This window comes from Schistocerca piceifrons, chromosome 1 (assembly GCF_021461385.2).
Source record: "Schistocerca piceifrons isolate TAMUIC-IGC-003096 chromosome 1, iqSchPice1.1, whole genome shotgun sequence".
NCBI classification, from domain to species: Eukaryota; Metazoa; Arthropoda; class Insecta; order Orthoptera; family Acrididae; genus Schistocerca; species Schistocerca piceifrons.
The window spans coordinates 194664331-194680324 of record NC_060138.1 but is presented as its reverse complement, the minus strand read 5'-3'; positions in this window follow the sequence as shown (position 1 = coordinate 194680324).

Here is a 15994-nt window from a genome sequence, read left to right as displayed (position 1 = left end):
GGGACATCCTCCTCGAACAAAAAAGGCAACGAACAATACCGAACAAAATAAGATTTTTTTTTTAAAAAAAAGCGGCCAACGCGACGGAATGCCATGCTAAGGTGCACGGGTTCGATTCCCGGCTGGGCCGGAGATTTTCTCCACTGAAGGACTGTGTTGTTTTGTCTTCATCATCAAAATCTCATCCCCGTCGACGCGCAAGTCGCCGAAGTGGTCGAAGTGACGTCAACTAAAAAGACTTCCACCAGGCGAGCTGTCTACCCGACGGGTGGCCCTAGACAAACGACGAATTTGTCCGCTTCGGTAGCTGAGTGGTAAGCGCAAAGGGGCCAGGGTTCGATTCCCGGCTGGGTCGGATATTTTCTTCCCTCAGGGATTGGGTGTTGTGTTGTCCTCATCATCTCCTCATCCTCATCGACACGCAAGTCACCCAAGTGGCGTCAACTAAAAAACTTGCACCAGGCGACCTGTGTACCCGACAGGAGGCCCTAGTCACACGACATTTCATTTCATTGGACTGTTCTTCCCCATTCACCGTACAGCCCGGATTTCGCATCTTTGACATCCATCTCTTTGGCCCGATGAAGGATGCACTCTGCAGGAAGCGGTACAAGGATGATAGAGAGGTTACTGATGCAGCAAAACGTTGGCTCAGACATCGACGAGTAGAAGGGCAGGCCCTCCCAGTAAGGTGGCATGAGGTCATCGCACTGAAAGGATGCTATGTTGAAAAACAGAGTTTTGTAGGCAAAAGAGTGGGAAATAATATGGTGTACTGGAATCCTGAATAAAACGAACTTGCTTTCCGAAAAAAAAGTGTAGCGTTACTTGTTGAACGCCCCTCATACTTTAGTGATATCAACTGTATTAAAAATGAGTGTTTAATAATGCGATATCCATTAGTTTGTGTAAATTCAGCTGTGAATGACATTCGTTGTGAAATGGTCTCGTCTGAGGTGAGTTGTGGCTGCAAGAATAGTAATGATACGATTAGATATAAGTGCTGTGTTTGTTGCAAACGTATTTGAACAACACGATTTACCGGGCGATCAAAAAGTCAGTATAAATTTGAAAACTTAATAAACCACGGAATAATGTAGATAGAGAGGTAAAAATTGACACACATGCTTGGAATGACATGTGGTTTTATTAGAACCGAAAAAAAACAAAGTTCACATAATGTCCGGCAGATGGCGCTGGACAGCAAAACGTCAGTGACTGCGCATGACAATCGTGCATAAAAGGAGCTGTAATGAGAGAGAGAATCAGATACCCCCACCCTCAAGTACCTTGGTGACACCCTCGACCGTCGCCTCTCCTGGACCCCCCATCTCCGGACAATCCAAGCCAAGGCACGCTCCCGACTCTGTCTCCTCAAGCTCCTTTCCGGCCGCACATGAGGTCTGGACCCCTCCACCATCTTCCACACCTATAAATCCCTCATCCGCCCTATCCTTTGTTACGCCGGCCTGGATCTCCGCCCCCCCCCTACCTTTTATAAATCCCTTCAAATCCTTGAACACCATGCTCTCCGCCTCGCCTATCGCATCCGTCTCCCCTCCCCCACGCGGATCCTGTATGATCTCATTCCGTTCTCCCACCTCCTCCTTTTCCTTGAAAGGATACGGATCCTGTACACATCCTGCAAACTCGATCCTCCTCACCCACTTGTCTCGCCCATCCTCTCCCACCCCGCCCGCTGCCGCGCCTGTATTCCCACGTCCCACCCGGTCTCCATCTCTCCACCCTCCTTACCCTCTCCCAAGGTGGCTTCCGCCAGCTCCCCCTCCCTGATGATGTCCTCCCCTCCATCTACCCCTCCTATCACCTTTGATCTTCCCCCCCACTTCCTGTGTCCTTTCCTTTAGGCACCCTCCCTCCCTTCTCTTTCCTTTTCCCCACCCCCTTCCTCCACCCCTCTTCCCCCAGGCTTTCCCCTCCCCCTTCCTCCCTTCCCCCTATCTCCCCTGCCCATGGCTTCTGCTCTCCCCTCTCCCACCCCCCCCTCCTCCTCTCTAGGCAGGTCCTCGTACACTGTTAGTGAACATTCGCGCGCCGGAGATCAACGCCTCGTGTTTTTGTGTGTGCCGTCGTTTTGTGCCTAAGTGATTCACTGTTATTCGTTCTGTGCACCTACGTTCACGTGTGACAATTTTCGTCTCTGTATGTGTTCAAGTGTCTGAACAATTTTATCTTGGACTCTACGCCCGTGAACGGCACCATGTATTTTAAAAAGTGTTTGTCTCCGTTTATCTGTCCACCATCTTTCTTTCTCTAATTGTCTTCATTTGTATCTTTTGTGTTTCTCTGAGGCCAAAGAGCGCCGTAGTATGCTGCTGCAGGCCTGCCTGTAAACAGGTTTAAAAATCACAATAAAGAAAAAAAAAAGAGAGAGACAGAATCAGATGGGCCAGCAGTCGCAGCGTGTTGACGTTACCTGAAAAGGCGCTTTTAGTGAAGCTGTATTATCAGAATGGGGAATGTGCTAGTTGAGCGTTACGATCCTATCACCATAGGAAGGGGATTCGAACGGGTAAAGGTCCGTTGACAAATGCAGCTGTGGCGAGAATGATTTCGAAGTTCGAAGCCACGGGTTGTTTAGACGATAGACCCCTTAGTGGCCGACCGAGCACAAGGAGTAATGCTGCTGAAACAGTTAAGGAAGAAATGGAGACGGTATCGGGTTCGTCTATGCACGGGGAAGTCAGCGCTCGTGCACTCGCACGTCACACCGGCATTCCATACACTACTGTTTGGTTGGCACTGAGGCGTACTCTCCGATGCTATCCGTACAAAATACCTCGGCATCATGAACTGTTACCTGTCGATTTAGTGAAGAGGAGGGCATCTGTAGTGTGGACCTTTCAAAATATGGCGGAAGATGACGATCGGTTGAGTAACGTGTTGTGGACCGACGAAGGTCTGTCAACGCCCACAACTGCAGAATTTGGGCTACCGAAAATCCTAGAACTGTCGTGGAAACTCCATTGCACGACGATAAGGTGACGGTATGAGTTGGATTTACCACATCTACCGTTATCGGGCCTTTTCTCTTCGTAGATATGCGTGATTCTGGTTTTGTAACTGCTACCGTGACGGGTGAGAGGTAAGCCGATATGTTACAGTATGGCATCATCCCCAGCCTGGCTGATAAACACCTGCTGGAACGTACGATCTTTATGCAAGATGGTGCTCCACCCCATATTGCTAGACGCGTGAAAGATCTCTTGCGCGCGTCGTTTGGTGATGATCGTGTGTTCAGCCGCCAGTTTCGTCATGCGTGGCCTCCCAGGTCCCCAGACCTCAGTCTGTGCAATTATTGGCTTTGGGGTTTGCTGAAGTCGCAAGTGTATCGTGATCGACCGACATCTCTAGGGATGCTGAAAGACAACATCTGACGGCAATGCCTCACTATCTCTCCGGACATGCTTTACAGTGCTGTTCACAACATTATTCCTCGACTACAGCTATTGTTGATGAATGATGGTGGACACATTGCTCATTTCCTGTAAAGAACATCATCTTTGCTTTGTCTTACTTTGTTATGCTAATTATTGCTATTCTGATCAGATGAAGCGCCATCTGTCGGACATTTTTTGAACTTTCGTATTTTTTTTTGTTCTAATAAAACCCCATGTCATTCCAAGCATGTGTGTCAATTTCTATCTCTCTATCTACATTAATCGGTGATTTATTCAGTTTTCAAATTTATACTGACTTTTTGATCACCCGGTATGTTTATCGAACAGAGACCTCGGCAAAGCTGAGGAAGTTGTATGACAATGGGTTTTAATGGGTAATGCGCTACGTAATTTACCACGTAAGCACAACAATTTAGGTGTACAATCATTTTAATGTTCAGCTACAAGCTCTGTTAGAAAATAGTGTATTCAACTTTTTCTTTTTTATGATGAGATGACAACGGGAAAGTTACATTGTCCACAAAGGCCGGAATAATGGAAATTTAAAATTCCTCCTCCATGCACCATACTCCTTCCTAGATCTTCCGGCCGAAGAGACAGAATTCTAGAGCAGATATGGCTGGACAAACGAGTGCCAGAGATTTGCCAGCTTCATTGCCCAAGTACGTGTTCGTGGCTCGGTCGTACTATCAATATTATCCACATAAGCTCGCCCCGCAGAGAAATCGTAAAAAGTGCTCCGGTGCGGAGTATCCGAACCCGCCACGCAGCGACCCTGCAGTTACAACGGGTAATGGGGGGGGGGGGGGGGGGGGGAGGAGCAGCGCAGTCCGGCTCTTGGCGTAATTCCACCGTGCCGCATAAAGCTGCAGGGTGATCAAACATTTGCATAAAAAAATAAAATACAAATATTTGTAGAACAGAACGTAGCGGCGGAGGACGTAGCTGTTTAATTTGGCATGAATAATTCACGATCGGCGAGACACAGTCCACAGACACGGCGGCATCTGTATGTGTGCGGCCCGGTGCGGGTGTTTGCCGTGGAGCGCGCGTGAGCTAGCCGGCAACTGGCCGCTGCGAGCAGGGCCAACAGAGGCGCGTGACGCGGCTGCCAACGCAAGCGGCGCCGGACGCGGGACTTTTCCCATTTTTTAAAAATTATTTGACAGTAAGCAAATCCTCTGCATTAACTTCACTATCCTCTTCGTGGGAATGCGACTTCTGTGACACTGGTGGATCTCGAAAAACGAATTTCGCTTCGTGAAACGTTCCTTCTTTCTCGACTCCGGAGCTGCCACGGCGTTGAGCGAAATCTAACTCGCCACCACGTCCTGAAGGGGCGTACTCATAACCGATGTGCCGCTGTGCAAGGCAAACTGGGCGACGTGCTGCTTCGCGGATACACTCGGGAGCGTTAACTGGCGAGACCGGAGGAGTTTCCTGTCCAAACCTATTAAAACCAATGCAAATAAACGTCCAGAGGTTCTCTAGGACCTACGAGGCTGGTTTATAACTGTGTCTGCATGTACACTGCGAATGAATGCCCTATAGCGATGAATCTATTGGGCTGGTGCATACGATCGCAGCCGGCCGATGTGGCCGAGCGGTTCTAGGCGCTTCGATCTGGAACCGTGCGACCGCTACGCTCGCAGGTTCTAATCCTGTCTCGGGCATGGATGTGTGTGATGCCTTAGGTTAGTGAGATTTAAGTAGTTCGAATTCTAGGGGACTGATGATCTCAGATCTTAAGTCCCATAGTGCTCAGAGCCATTTGAACCATAAGTTCGCAACGTGTTTGTTTCGCATATTGGGATTCGGGTTCTTATGGGTTTATTCATCGATTGTCATTTTTAGTTGTGGTTCAATGTTGCTGAGTGTGCGTACTGTCATTTCGTCACTTGAAGATAGTGACTGCAGCTGTAGACGCAATACAGTGGAGTGCCAAGGGGAGAAATCAGAACTTTTCCGACATATTCTTCGATTTGAGTACAGTGGAAGGGTGACAGTAGCGGAAGCAGCCAGAAACAATTGCGCCGTGTATATATACAATGCCACTGGACAGAGCAAGGCAAGAAAATGATTTTCTCGGTTCAAGGAGGAGCGTTTTGACGGTAGTGACTCTCCACGTTCAGGAAGATACAAAAATGGTTCAAATGGCTCTAAGAACTATGGGACTTAACATCTGAGGTCATCAGTCCCCTAAACTTAGAACTACTTAAACATAATTAACCTAAGGACATCACACACATCCATGCTCGAGGCAGCCGTGTAGTTCCGGACTGAAGCGCCTAGAACCGCTCGGCCACCGCGGCTGGCGTTCAGCAAGATTTTCGGCGTTTGATGAAGATCGTTTAAACGCATTAATCCACGACGATTCACGTAAATGTATTAGTCAACTGGAAAATTTGCTGAACTTCGATCATTCCAGCATCGTGCGACATATGCATGCAATGGGGAAGGTTAAAAAAATCGGGTGTATGGGTACCGCATGCTTTAACCCAAAATAAAAAAAAAATCTGTGGGTGACCATATATGGATCTCTGATTGCTAATCATCAGTTGGCTGTTAAACGACACCGACCATTCTTATCCTGCATTGTAACTGGTGACGAGAAATGGTGTCTTTACACTATCATAGTGGAAAGAAATGAATAGTTGAGCCCAAACAAAGCAGACACCGTATAATACCTCCATGCGTCCACAAAAGATAATTTTATGCATCTAGTGGAACAGCGGCTGTGTGGTGTACTACGAATTGCCTCCTAGATGTGTAACCACCAATGCTGGCATTTATTGTCAACACCTGACACGTGCGGGAAGACTGAGTGAAATGATGTTACTCAAACGCCTACTCGCATTCTGCTAGCCTGCCAATAAAAAGAAAAACAAAAACAAAAAACACCATACAGGATTTGCACGTCCATGCTCTTGACTGGACGTCTTGGGGACCATGGCCGTTCACTATTGTAAGAAAATCGTGCGTGGGTTATCACGATCCATATATACGCTGCACCAGTGGGCAACATAAAGAGTTTACGCAGACTATCTGTAAATGCGTAAGCCAGTTATGCTGACCACTGATGCAGCGTATATATAGATCACGATAACCCCTTCAGCATCATCTAAGGCCTGAAGATGGCGCACTGAAGCGCCGGAACGCTGGAGGGGTTTCATTTTCTTGCAGTACAGGATTTGATTAGGGACGTCACTCCGCAGCCACATCATCAGATCTTGCGCCTTCAGATTTTCACCTTTTCCACTCTCTATCGAACAACCTTCAAGGAACTTCCTTTCTGGATGAAAAGGCGCAACGACCACCTCTCGATGAGTTTTTCGCCTCAAAGACCGAGTGATTTCCACACTCGCGGAATCTAAAAGACACCTCAACATCAGCAGACTGTTGTAAATACACTCCTGGAAATGGAAAAAAGAACACATTGACACCGGTGTGTCAGACCCACCATACTTGCTCCGGACACTGCGAGAGGGCTGTACAAGCAATGATCACATGCACGGCACAGCGGACACACCAGGAACCGCGGTGTTGGCCGTCGAATGGCGCTAGCTGCGCAGCATTTGTGCACCGCCGCCGTCAGTGTCAGCCAGTTTGCCGTGGCATACGGAGCTCCATCGCAGTCTTTAACACTGGTAGCATGCCGCGACAGCGTGGACGTGACCCGTATGTGCAGTTGACGGACTTTGAGCGAGGGCGTATAGTGGGCATGCGGGAGGCCGGGTGGACGTACCGCCGAATTGCTCAACACGTGGGGCGTGAGGTCTCCACAGTACATCGATGTTGTCGCCAGTGGTCGGCGGAAGGTGCACGTGCCCGTCGACCTGGGACCGGACCGCAGCGACGCACGGATGCACACCAAGACCGTAGGATCCTACGCAGTGCCGTAGGGGACCGCACCGCCACTTCCCAGCAAATTAGGGACACTGTTGCTCCTGGGGTATCGGCGAGGACCATTCGCAACCGTCTCCATGAAGCTGGGCTACGGTCCCGCACACCGTTAGGCCGTCTTCCGCTCACGCCCCAACATCGTGCAGCCCGCCTCCAGTGGTGTCGCGACAGGCGTGAATGGAGGGACGAGTGGAGACGTGTCGTCTTCAGCGATGAGAGTCGCTTCTGCCTTGGTGCCAATGATGGTCGTATGCGTGTTTGGCGCCGTGCAGGTGAGCGCCACAATCAGGACTGCATACGACCGAGGCACACAGGGCCAACACCCGGCATCATGGTGTGGGGAGCGATCTCCTACACTGGCCGTACACCACTGGTGATCGTCGAGGGGACACTGAATAGTGCACGGTACATCCAAATCGTCATGGAACCCATCGTTCTACCATTCCTAGACCGGCAAGGGAACTTGCTGTTCCAACAGGACAATGCACGTCCGCATGTATTCCGTGCCACCCAACGTGCTCTAGAAGGTGTAAGGCAACTACCCTGGCCAGCAAGATCTCCGGATCTGTCCCCCATTGAGCATGTTTGGGACTGGATGAAGCGTCGTCTCACGCGGTCTGCACGTCCAGCACGAACGCTGGTCCAACTGAGGCGCCAGGTGGAAATGGCATGGCAAGCCGTTCCACAGGACTACATCCAGCATCTCTACTATCGTCTCCATGGGAGAATAGCAGCCTGCATTGCTGCGAAAGGTGGATATACACTGTACTAGTGCCGAAATTGTGCATGCTCTGTTACCTGTGTCTATGTGCCTGTGGTTCTGTCAGTGTGATCATGTGATGTATCTGACCCCAGGAATGTGTCATTAAAGTTTCCCCTTCCTGGGACAATGAATTCACGGTGTTCTTATTTCAATTTCCAGGAGTGTAGTAAAGGAGATCATATTATTCGTCCGCAGCTCGTGGTCGTGCGGTAGCGTTCTCGCTTCCCACGCTCGGGTTCCCGGGTTCGATTCCCGGCGGGGTCAGGGATTTTCTCTGTATCGTGATGACTGGGTGTTGTGTGCTGTTAGTTAGGTTTAAGTAGTTCTAAGTTCTAGGGGACTGATGACCATAGATGTTAAGTTCCATAGTGCTCAGAGCCATTTTGAAGCATATTATTGATGACTTAAGTCTCTTGTGTTTATTAAACTTACAAAAAAACGCCACGATCTTGTGCACCAGCCCAATAGTTTGAGAAAGATTCAGAGACCGAACCATTGTAGTGGTCTCTCTCTCTCTCTCTCTCTCTCTCTCCCTCTTTTTTTTTTCTTCTTCTTCAAGCAGATCTTGCGGCGCCTGTGTGCCTTGGCGCGGACCTATCTCGCCATGGCCTCACCACTGAGTCTTCAGCACCACGAACGTGCTGGTGATGCCAGATTTTAATCCAGGAAATGCAGGGCAGTAGCTCTAACTCAATTGGTCCTTAGCGCACACTGTGTTTCAGACTGGCACTGTGCACGGATACTCCACGGATGTCCTCAGGAGGCGGGCAAGTGACACACGTTCAGTCGCTCTCCTGTGCGGCCCTCCGTCAGACTGCGCTGGCCCAGCGTGGCCGCTGTTTTTGCCGGCGCCCATTACGCCGCAGTCAGCGACCCCGGACCCTCCCTCCCTGCAGCAGCGGCTCATCACACAGATTGCGACCGGCGCAGCCGCCTCTCAGGCCCCCGCCCCCTGACAAGAAGCAACGACCTCGCGACACAGCAGACACGACCTGACAGCCGCAGACGTCCTACAGGCCTGCAAGAAACATCACGGGCTGCTCAGAAGGAGCAGAGGGGTTATGGAGTTACAGCGTTGAGGATCCTTTAGAACGCTACTGAGGAACCATTAGTACCCCACGTGGTCAAAAGTGTCTGGACATACGAGGTGCGACAATAAAGTAGTGAGACTGATTTTCTTTTCAAGATGTGGCAACCTGCACGCTAGCGTAGGCACAATATCTTTTGGCCTTGCTCTATAACGTGCTTCTAGTCCAAACGGCACATCGATGCAACTTCTCAGTCGCGAGTTGTGCTGTAATAAGTTAACACCTGTTTGTCTCTCTCGTCACTCAAATGGAGCCGCATAATATGGCGCAACAGGACCCGCCAGGGTAGTCGAGAGTCCTAATGCGCTTTCTGGACTCGGGTAGGCGCTCCGGTCCCGGATCGAATCCGCCCGGCGGATTAACGACGACGGCCGGTGTGCCGGCCAGCCTGGATGTGGTTTTTAGGCGGTTTTCCACATCGCGCTAGGTGAATACCAGGTTGGTCCCCATGTTCCGCCTCAGTTACACAGCTCGCAGACATCTGAACACATTCGCACTATTCCATGGCTTACGCTTCGACGCAGACAGTTGAGGCACACCATTCCATCCTGGGGCGTACAGGGTGGTCGCAGGAAGAGCAACCGGCCACCCCTTAACCATCAAGATTCCAAATCCTACTAACGATGGCCGACCCTGCGTCACTGCGGGACAAGGCCCAAGCGATAGACAGAATATTGCACAACGGTATCCCATTTCTTTTTGCGTTAAATTGGGTGAAAACGCGACAACTTACGGTAAGCTTCAGAAGGCTTTTGGAGAGGAGGTTATGTCAAGAGCTCAAGTTTTCCTTTGGCATAAAATATTTAGTGAAGGCAGAACGAATGTTAAAGTTGAAGACTGCAGTGGACGACCATCAACCTCACGGACAGATGTCAACTTGGCCAGGGTGCATGAACTCATAGGATCTGATCGAAGATTATCCGTGAAAATGATTGCAGAAGAACTGAACATCAATCGAGAAACGGTTCGTCTAATAATAACTGAAGATCTTGGTATGAGGAAGATGCGCCATTCCATACTGCTCTTTCAGTACAGCAATTTTTAACCTCAAAACAATTCGGTACTACCACAGCCACATTATTCACCAGATATCGCTCCTTGCGACTTTTTTCTATTTCCAAGAGTCAAAACAGCGGTCAAGAGACACCATTTATAAACAAACGTGGGTCTTGGAGGATATTACAGAAGATGAGTTCCAGAAATGTTACCATCAATGGCAGAAGCGCTGGAAAAAGTGTGTGGCAATCAAAAGGGAACTACTTTGAAGGAGACATCATTAAACGTGACTAAAACGGTAAGAAACATTTTTTTCACATCAGTCTCATTGCTTTATTGTAACACCTCGTATACACACATTAAAACGTTTTGCATCACCCCAGTTTCCAGAACTTCTGAAGATAGACGTTAACTGTGTCTCTTTGACTGTTCACAGATGTATATGTAAACAACCATTCACGAGCAGCTCCTATATGATGGAGGGGGTCTGACAGCCGATCAGTTCCAGTCATTGCACCAGGAATGAGGTACACGGGTCATGTTGTCTGTAGTTCAACCATGCCTAGACGGTCAATACCGCCGTTTGATCGCGTCCGCATTCTTACTGTGTGTCAGGAAGGGCTCTTAACAAGGGAAATGACCAGGCGTCTCGAACCAAAGCGATGTTGTTCGGACATGGAGGAGATACAGAGAGACAGGAACTGTCGAAGATATGCCTCGCTCAGGCTGCTCAAGGGCTACTACTGCAGCGGATGACCGCTACCTACGGATTATGGCTCGAAGGAACCCTAACAGCAACCCCACCATATTGAATAGTGCTTTTCTTGCAGCCACTGGACGTCGTGTTACAACTCAAACTCTGCGCAATAGGCTCCACGATGCGCAACTTCACTCCCGACGTCCATGGCGAGATCCACCTTTGTAACCACGACACCATGCACCGCGGTACAGATTGACCCAACAACATGCCGAATGGACCAATGAGTGTCACATACGCCTTCAACCAGACAATCGTCGGAGACGTGTTTGGAGGCAACCCGGTCAGGCAGAACACCTTAGACACACTGTCCAGCGAGTTCAGCAAGGTGGAGGTTCCCTGCTGTTTTGGGGTGGCATTATGTGGGTCCGACGTACGCCGCACGTGATCATGGAAGGCGCCGTAACGGCTGTACGTTACGTAAATGCCACCCTCCGATCGATTCTAAAACCATATCGACAGCATATTGGCGAGGCATTCGTCTTCATGGATGACAATTGGTGCCCCCGTTGTGCACATATTGTGAATGACTTCCTTCAGGATGACGACATCGCTCGACTAGAGTGGCCAACTTGTTCTCCAGACATGAACCCTGCCAAACATGCCTGGGATAGATTGAAAAGGGCTGTTTATGGACGACATGACTCACCAACCACTTTGAGTGGTCTACGCCGAAACGCCGTTGAGGAGTGGGACAATCTGGGCCAACAGTGCCTTGAACTTGTGGACAGCACGCCACGACTAATACAGGCATGCATCAGTGCAAGAGGTCTCGCTGAATGGTGGTATAACATACAATGTGTGGTTTTTATGAGAAATAAAAAGGGCGGAAATTATGTTTATGTTGATCTCTATTCCTTTTTTCTGTACAGGTTCCGGAACTCTCGGAACCGAGATGATGCAAAACTTTCTCTGATGTGTGTATTTACAACATCTGCTTTATGACTACTTGATCTATGCTGGAGATGTTATACCTCCACAGGCCGTACGAAACGTCGACTATGCAGACGATATCAGGACCAGTTTAACTTGTCAATAGCAGGACCCAACGAACGCATCGGGAATGGAATTGCTGTCTCAGCATCACGATGCGTGGGTGCTATACACAGATGAGTGAACGTCTTGTGACGGTGCTGGTAATGATTGTCGGGTATCCCAAACCATACAACAAGGCCTGTACACACTGGATACACACTCCACTTTTACGACAGCCGAGCTCAGTGCCGCTTTGGAAGCCCTACTATTCGCACAGACTTTCACAGTTGACAGCCCCATAGTTGCAGTCGTTGTCGACGTTGTGTTCCGTATGCAGAGAAACTGTGTCAACATGGTGATCGAATGGATGAAAGTTTGATAATTTTTGCTTATGTACCATCTGACAGCAACTGAATAAAATACAATTTTAGTGCCGCCATACGCGTTTCGCCTTTATTTTCTGCAAGGCATCATCAGTGGCCTAGTATGGACATATGTTTGCTATTTAATTTACACTTTGGTCACTGTACCTATAGGTTATAAATAGTTCTGGTGGCTGGTATTTCCTATTAAGTAATAATGTTTTGAACTGTACTTACAGGTTGCGCGGGCGATTTCCTACATATTTCACCACTCCTGTTGCATTTTTGGTGTTGTTCTTCTTCTTGCAAATGCCAATTTGCGTTTTTTTTTCCCCGCATTCCTCAGCACTATGCACTGAACACTTGTCTCGATGCAATGTTTTGATTTCTGTTGCCGACTGTCAGATGTTATTGCCAAACTTTCGAGCCACTGAGGATGCCTTGCTAAAAATAAAGGCGAAACGCGTAACGCACTAAAACTGTGTTTCATTCATTCGCTGACAGACGGTACATAAGTAAAAATTATCAGTATACCGTAATATTAGTATTGTCATTTAGATTTTTGTGCATTATCTTCAGCTACTATTTTTGAAGGACGTATATGTGAAGAAATAGCACACCAGTTTCGTTAAAATTACAGCTTGTAACAATTACAAAAAAAGGTCAATAACACGACGTGATGTCCAAAAGGGGAGAGCCTGTGTAAACGAAGCAATAAAATTAATAAATGTATACTGGCGTGCTATTTCTCCGCATTGGAAATCTTGTTACTCCATTCACACAGCCAGCCCCCCCCCCCCCCCTTTCCACGCTCCCGTTCGTCCAGTTTATTTGCATTTCTTCATTGTGCCACCTATATTTGCTTTACTCAGTCAAAAAGAAAAACTGAACGTGATGAAAGCTCAAAAGATAGACTCCTTCACACAGTAAAAGTAATATTATGTTCTACTACAATTTCAAAAGACCAGTTTCCATTATTTACCGAAAATTTAGAATAAAATATGATATAAAATGAAAATACCGGCACTCGATATTGCCCTTTCGATATCGATGCATCGGGAAAAAAATTGCCGATGTACCGGGTGATCAAAAAGTCAGTATAAATTTGAAAACTTAATAAACCACGGAATAATGTAGATAGAGAGGTAAAAAATGACACACATGCTTGGAATGACATGGGGTTTTATTAGAGAAAAAAAAAAGTTATCGGGCCTTTGTTCTTCGAGGAAATGCCTGATTCAGGGTTCGTAACTGCTACCGTGATGGGTGAGAGGTACGCCGATATGTTACAGAATCGCATCATCCCCAGCCTGGCTGATAAACACCTGCTGGAACGTACGATGTTTATGCAGGATGGCGCTCCACCCCATATTGCTAGACGCGTGAAAGATCTCTTGCGCGCGTCGTTTGGTGATGATCGTGTGCTCAGCCTCCACTTTCGTCATGCTTGGCCTCCCAGGTCCCCAGACCTCAGTTCGTGCGATTATTGGCTATGGGGTTACCTGAAGTCGCAAGTGTATCGTGATCGACCGACATCTCTAGGATGCTGAAAGACAACATCCGACGCCAATGCCTCACCACTACTCCGGACATGCTTTACAGTGCTGTTCACGACGTTATTCCTCGACTACAGCTATTGTTGAGGAATGATGGTGGACATATTGAGCATTTCCTTTAAAGAACATCGTCTTTGCTTTGTCTTACTTTGTTATGCTAATTATTGCTATTCTGATCAGATGAAGTGCCATCTGTCGGACATTTTTTGAACTTTTGTATTTTTTTGATTCTAATAAAACCCCATGTTATTCCAAGCGCATGTGTCAATTAGTACCTCTGTATCTACATTATTCCGTGATTTATTATTTTTTTCAATTTTGTACTGACATTTGATCACCCAGTATATCGATAAGTACAGGAAGAAAAATCGATATATGGGTATTTTATCAAAAGCCCTAATTGGTGCACTTTGAATACGCGATCTCATACTCGAGTGACATGTGTCGGTTACTACTGTGCGCGGGAAAATAAACATTAGGTAATTTAGAGCGAGAGGAGCCGTTAATGTGAAGCGGGCGCAGCGCGGCCTCTGCTTGAGCACTTGGCGGCGCGCCGGCACTCCATCAGCCCGGAGTGCTGCCGCTCATTAGGATTAGGGCACCGGCGCTGAATGGCCGACTCGTCTGCCAGATTAGAACGCCGGTCGCGTCAACACTTCCCCTCGCGTCGCCCACCCCAGCCCACAACTCTCCCTTCCTCTGCCACCATACGCTAGCGTTCTTCTCATAAGAGCAATGCGGATGTCCGCTTCTTCATCGCCGGGTATCCTGCTAATGGATATCACAACATATAGATATAGCTAAGAGGTTTGTCGCTTGAACAGAAGCGAACGGTAGCCAAGTTGTGCGGTCCAGATAGAATCCCAGTTCATTTTTACACAGAGTAGTCTGCAGCATTGGCTCCTTCCTCAGCTTGCATTTATCGTGAATCTCGCGGGCCCAAACGACTGGAGAAAGGCGCAGTTGACTCCTGTATATGGAAATGGAAATAAGGGTTTTGCGTCATTGGCCGGGAGGCCCCTTGCGGGGCAGGTCCGGCCCCCTTGGTGCAGGTCTTATTACATTCGACGCTAGGTTGGGCGGCCTGCGCGTCGGATGGGGATGAAATTATGATGAAAACAACACAACACTTACTCCCAGAGCGGAGAAAATCTCCAACCCAGCCGGGAATCGAACCCGGGCCCGTGGGACGGCAGTCCGCCACGCTGACCACTCAGCTATCGGGGGGTACGGTCCTGTATATAAAAAAGCTAAAAAAATCGGCCCGCATAATTACGAACCGACATCCTTAACATCGGTTTGCTGCAGAATTCTTGAACACTATCTGTGTTCGAATGTAATAAATTGCCTTGAGACAGAAAAGCTTCTAGTTTTTGTATGTCCATCCTTGTGACTGGAGGTTTGAAGGACTTCCGCCGTTCACTTACGTGGTAAGATGGAATACCTACGGCCGTCCTTAGGATGTTATTACACGGCTACCAATTTTGGTGCTTCAGTGCAACTTTCTCAGCGTCAGTTAAGGTACCCATGTAATAAATAACATCATAATGAGGCCGTACGCGAAAAATTTGGAAATTTGTGGTAAGGTCTTATGGGACCAAACTGCTGCAGTCATCGGTCCCTAAGCTTACACACTAACTTAAATTAACTTACGATAAGGATCCGCCCGGCGGATTTGTGTCGAGGTCCGGTGAACCGGCCAGTCTGTGGATGGCTTTTAGGCGGTTTTCCATCTGCCTCGGCGAATGCAGGCTGGATCCCCTTATTGCACCTCAGTTACACTATGTCGGCGATTGCTGCGCAAACAAGTTCTCCACGTACGCGTACACCACCATTATTCTACCACGCAAACATAGGGGTTACACTCGTCATACATACATACGCTAAGGACAACACACACCCATGCCCGAGGAAGGACTCGAACCTCCGACGGTGCAAGCCGCACGGACCGCGACAAGACGCCACAGACCTCGCGGCTACACCGAGTGGCGGCAGTATGTGTTCCATTTCATTACAGAAAAACTTCGGTTTACAAATCAGTACAGATTTAGAAAGCGTCGCTCGAGGGAAACTTAGATTGCCCGTTTCTCACATGATATCATGGTATTTGTATGTTGGCATGTATGGAAGTGAAACATGGACAATAAATAGTTCAGACAAGAATAGAAGCTT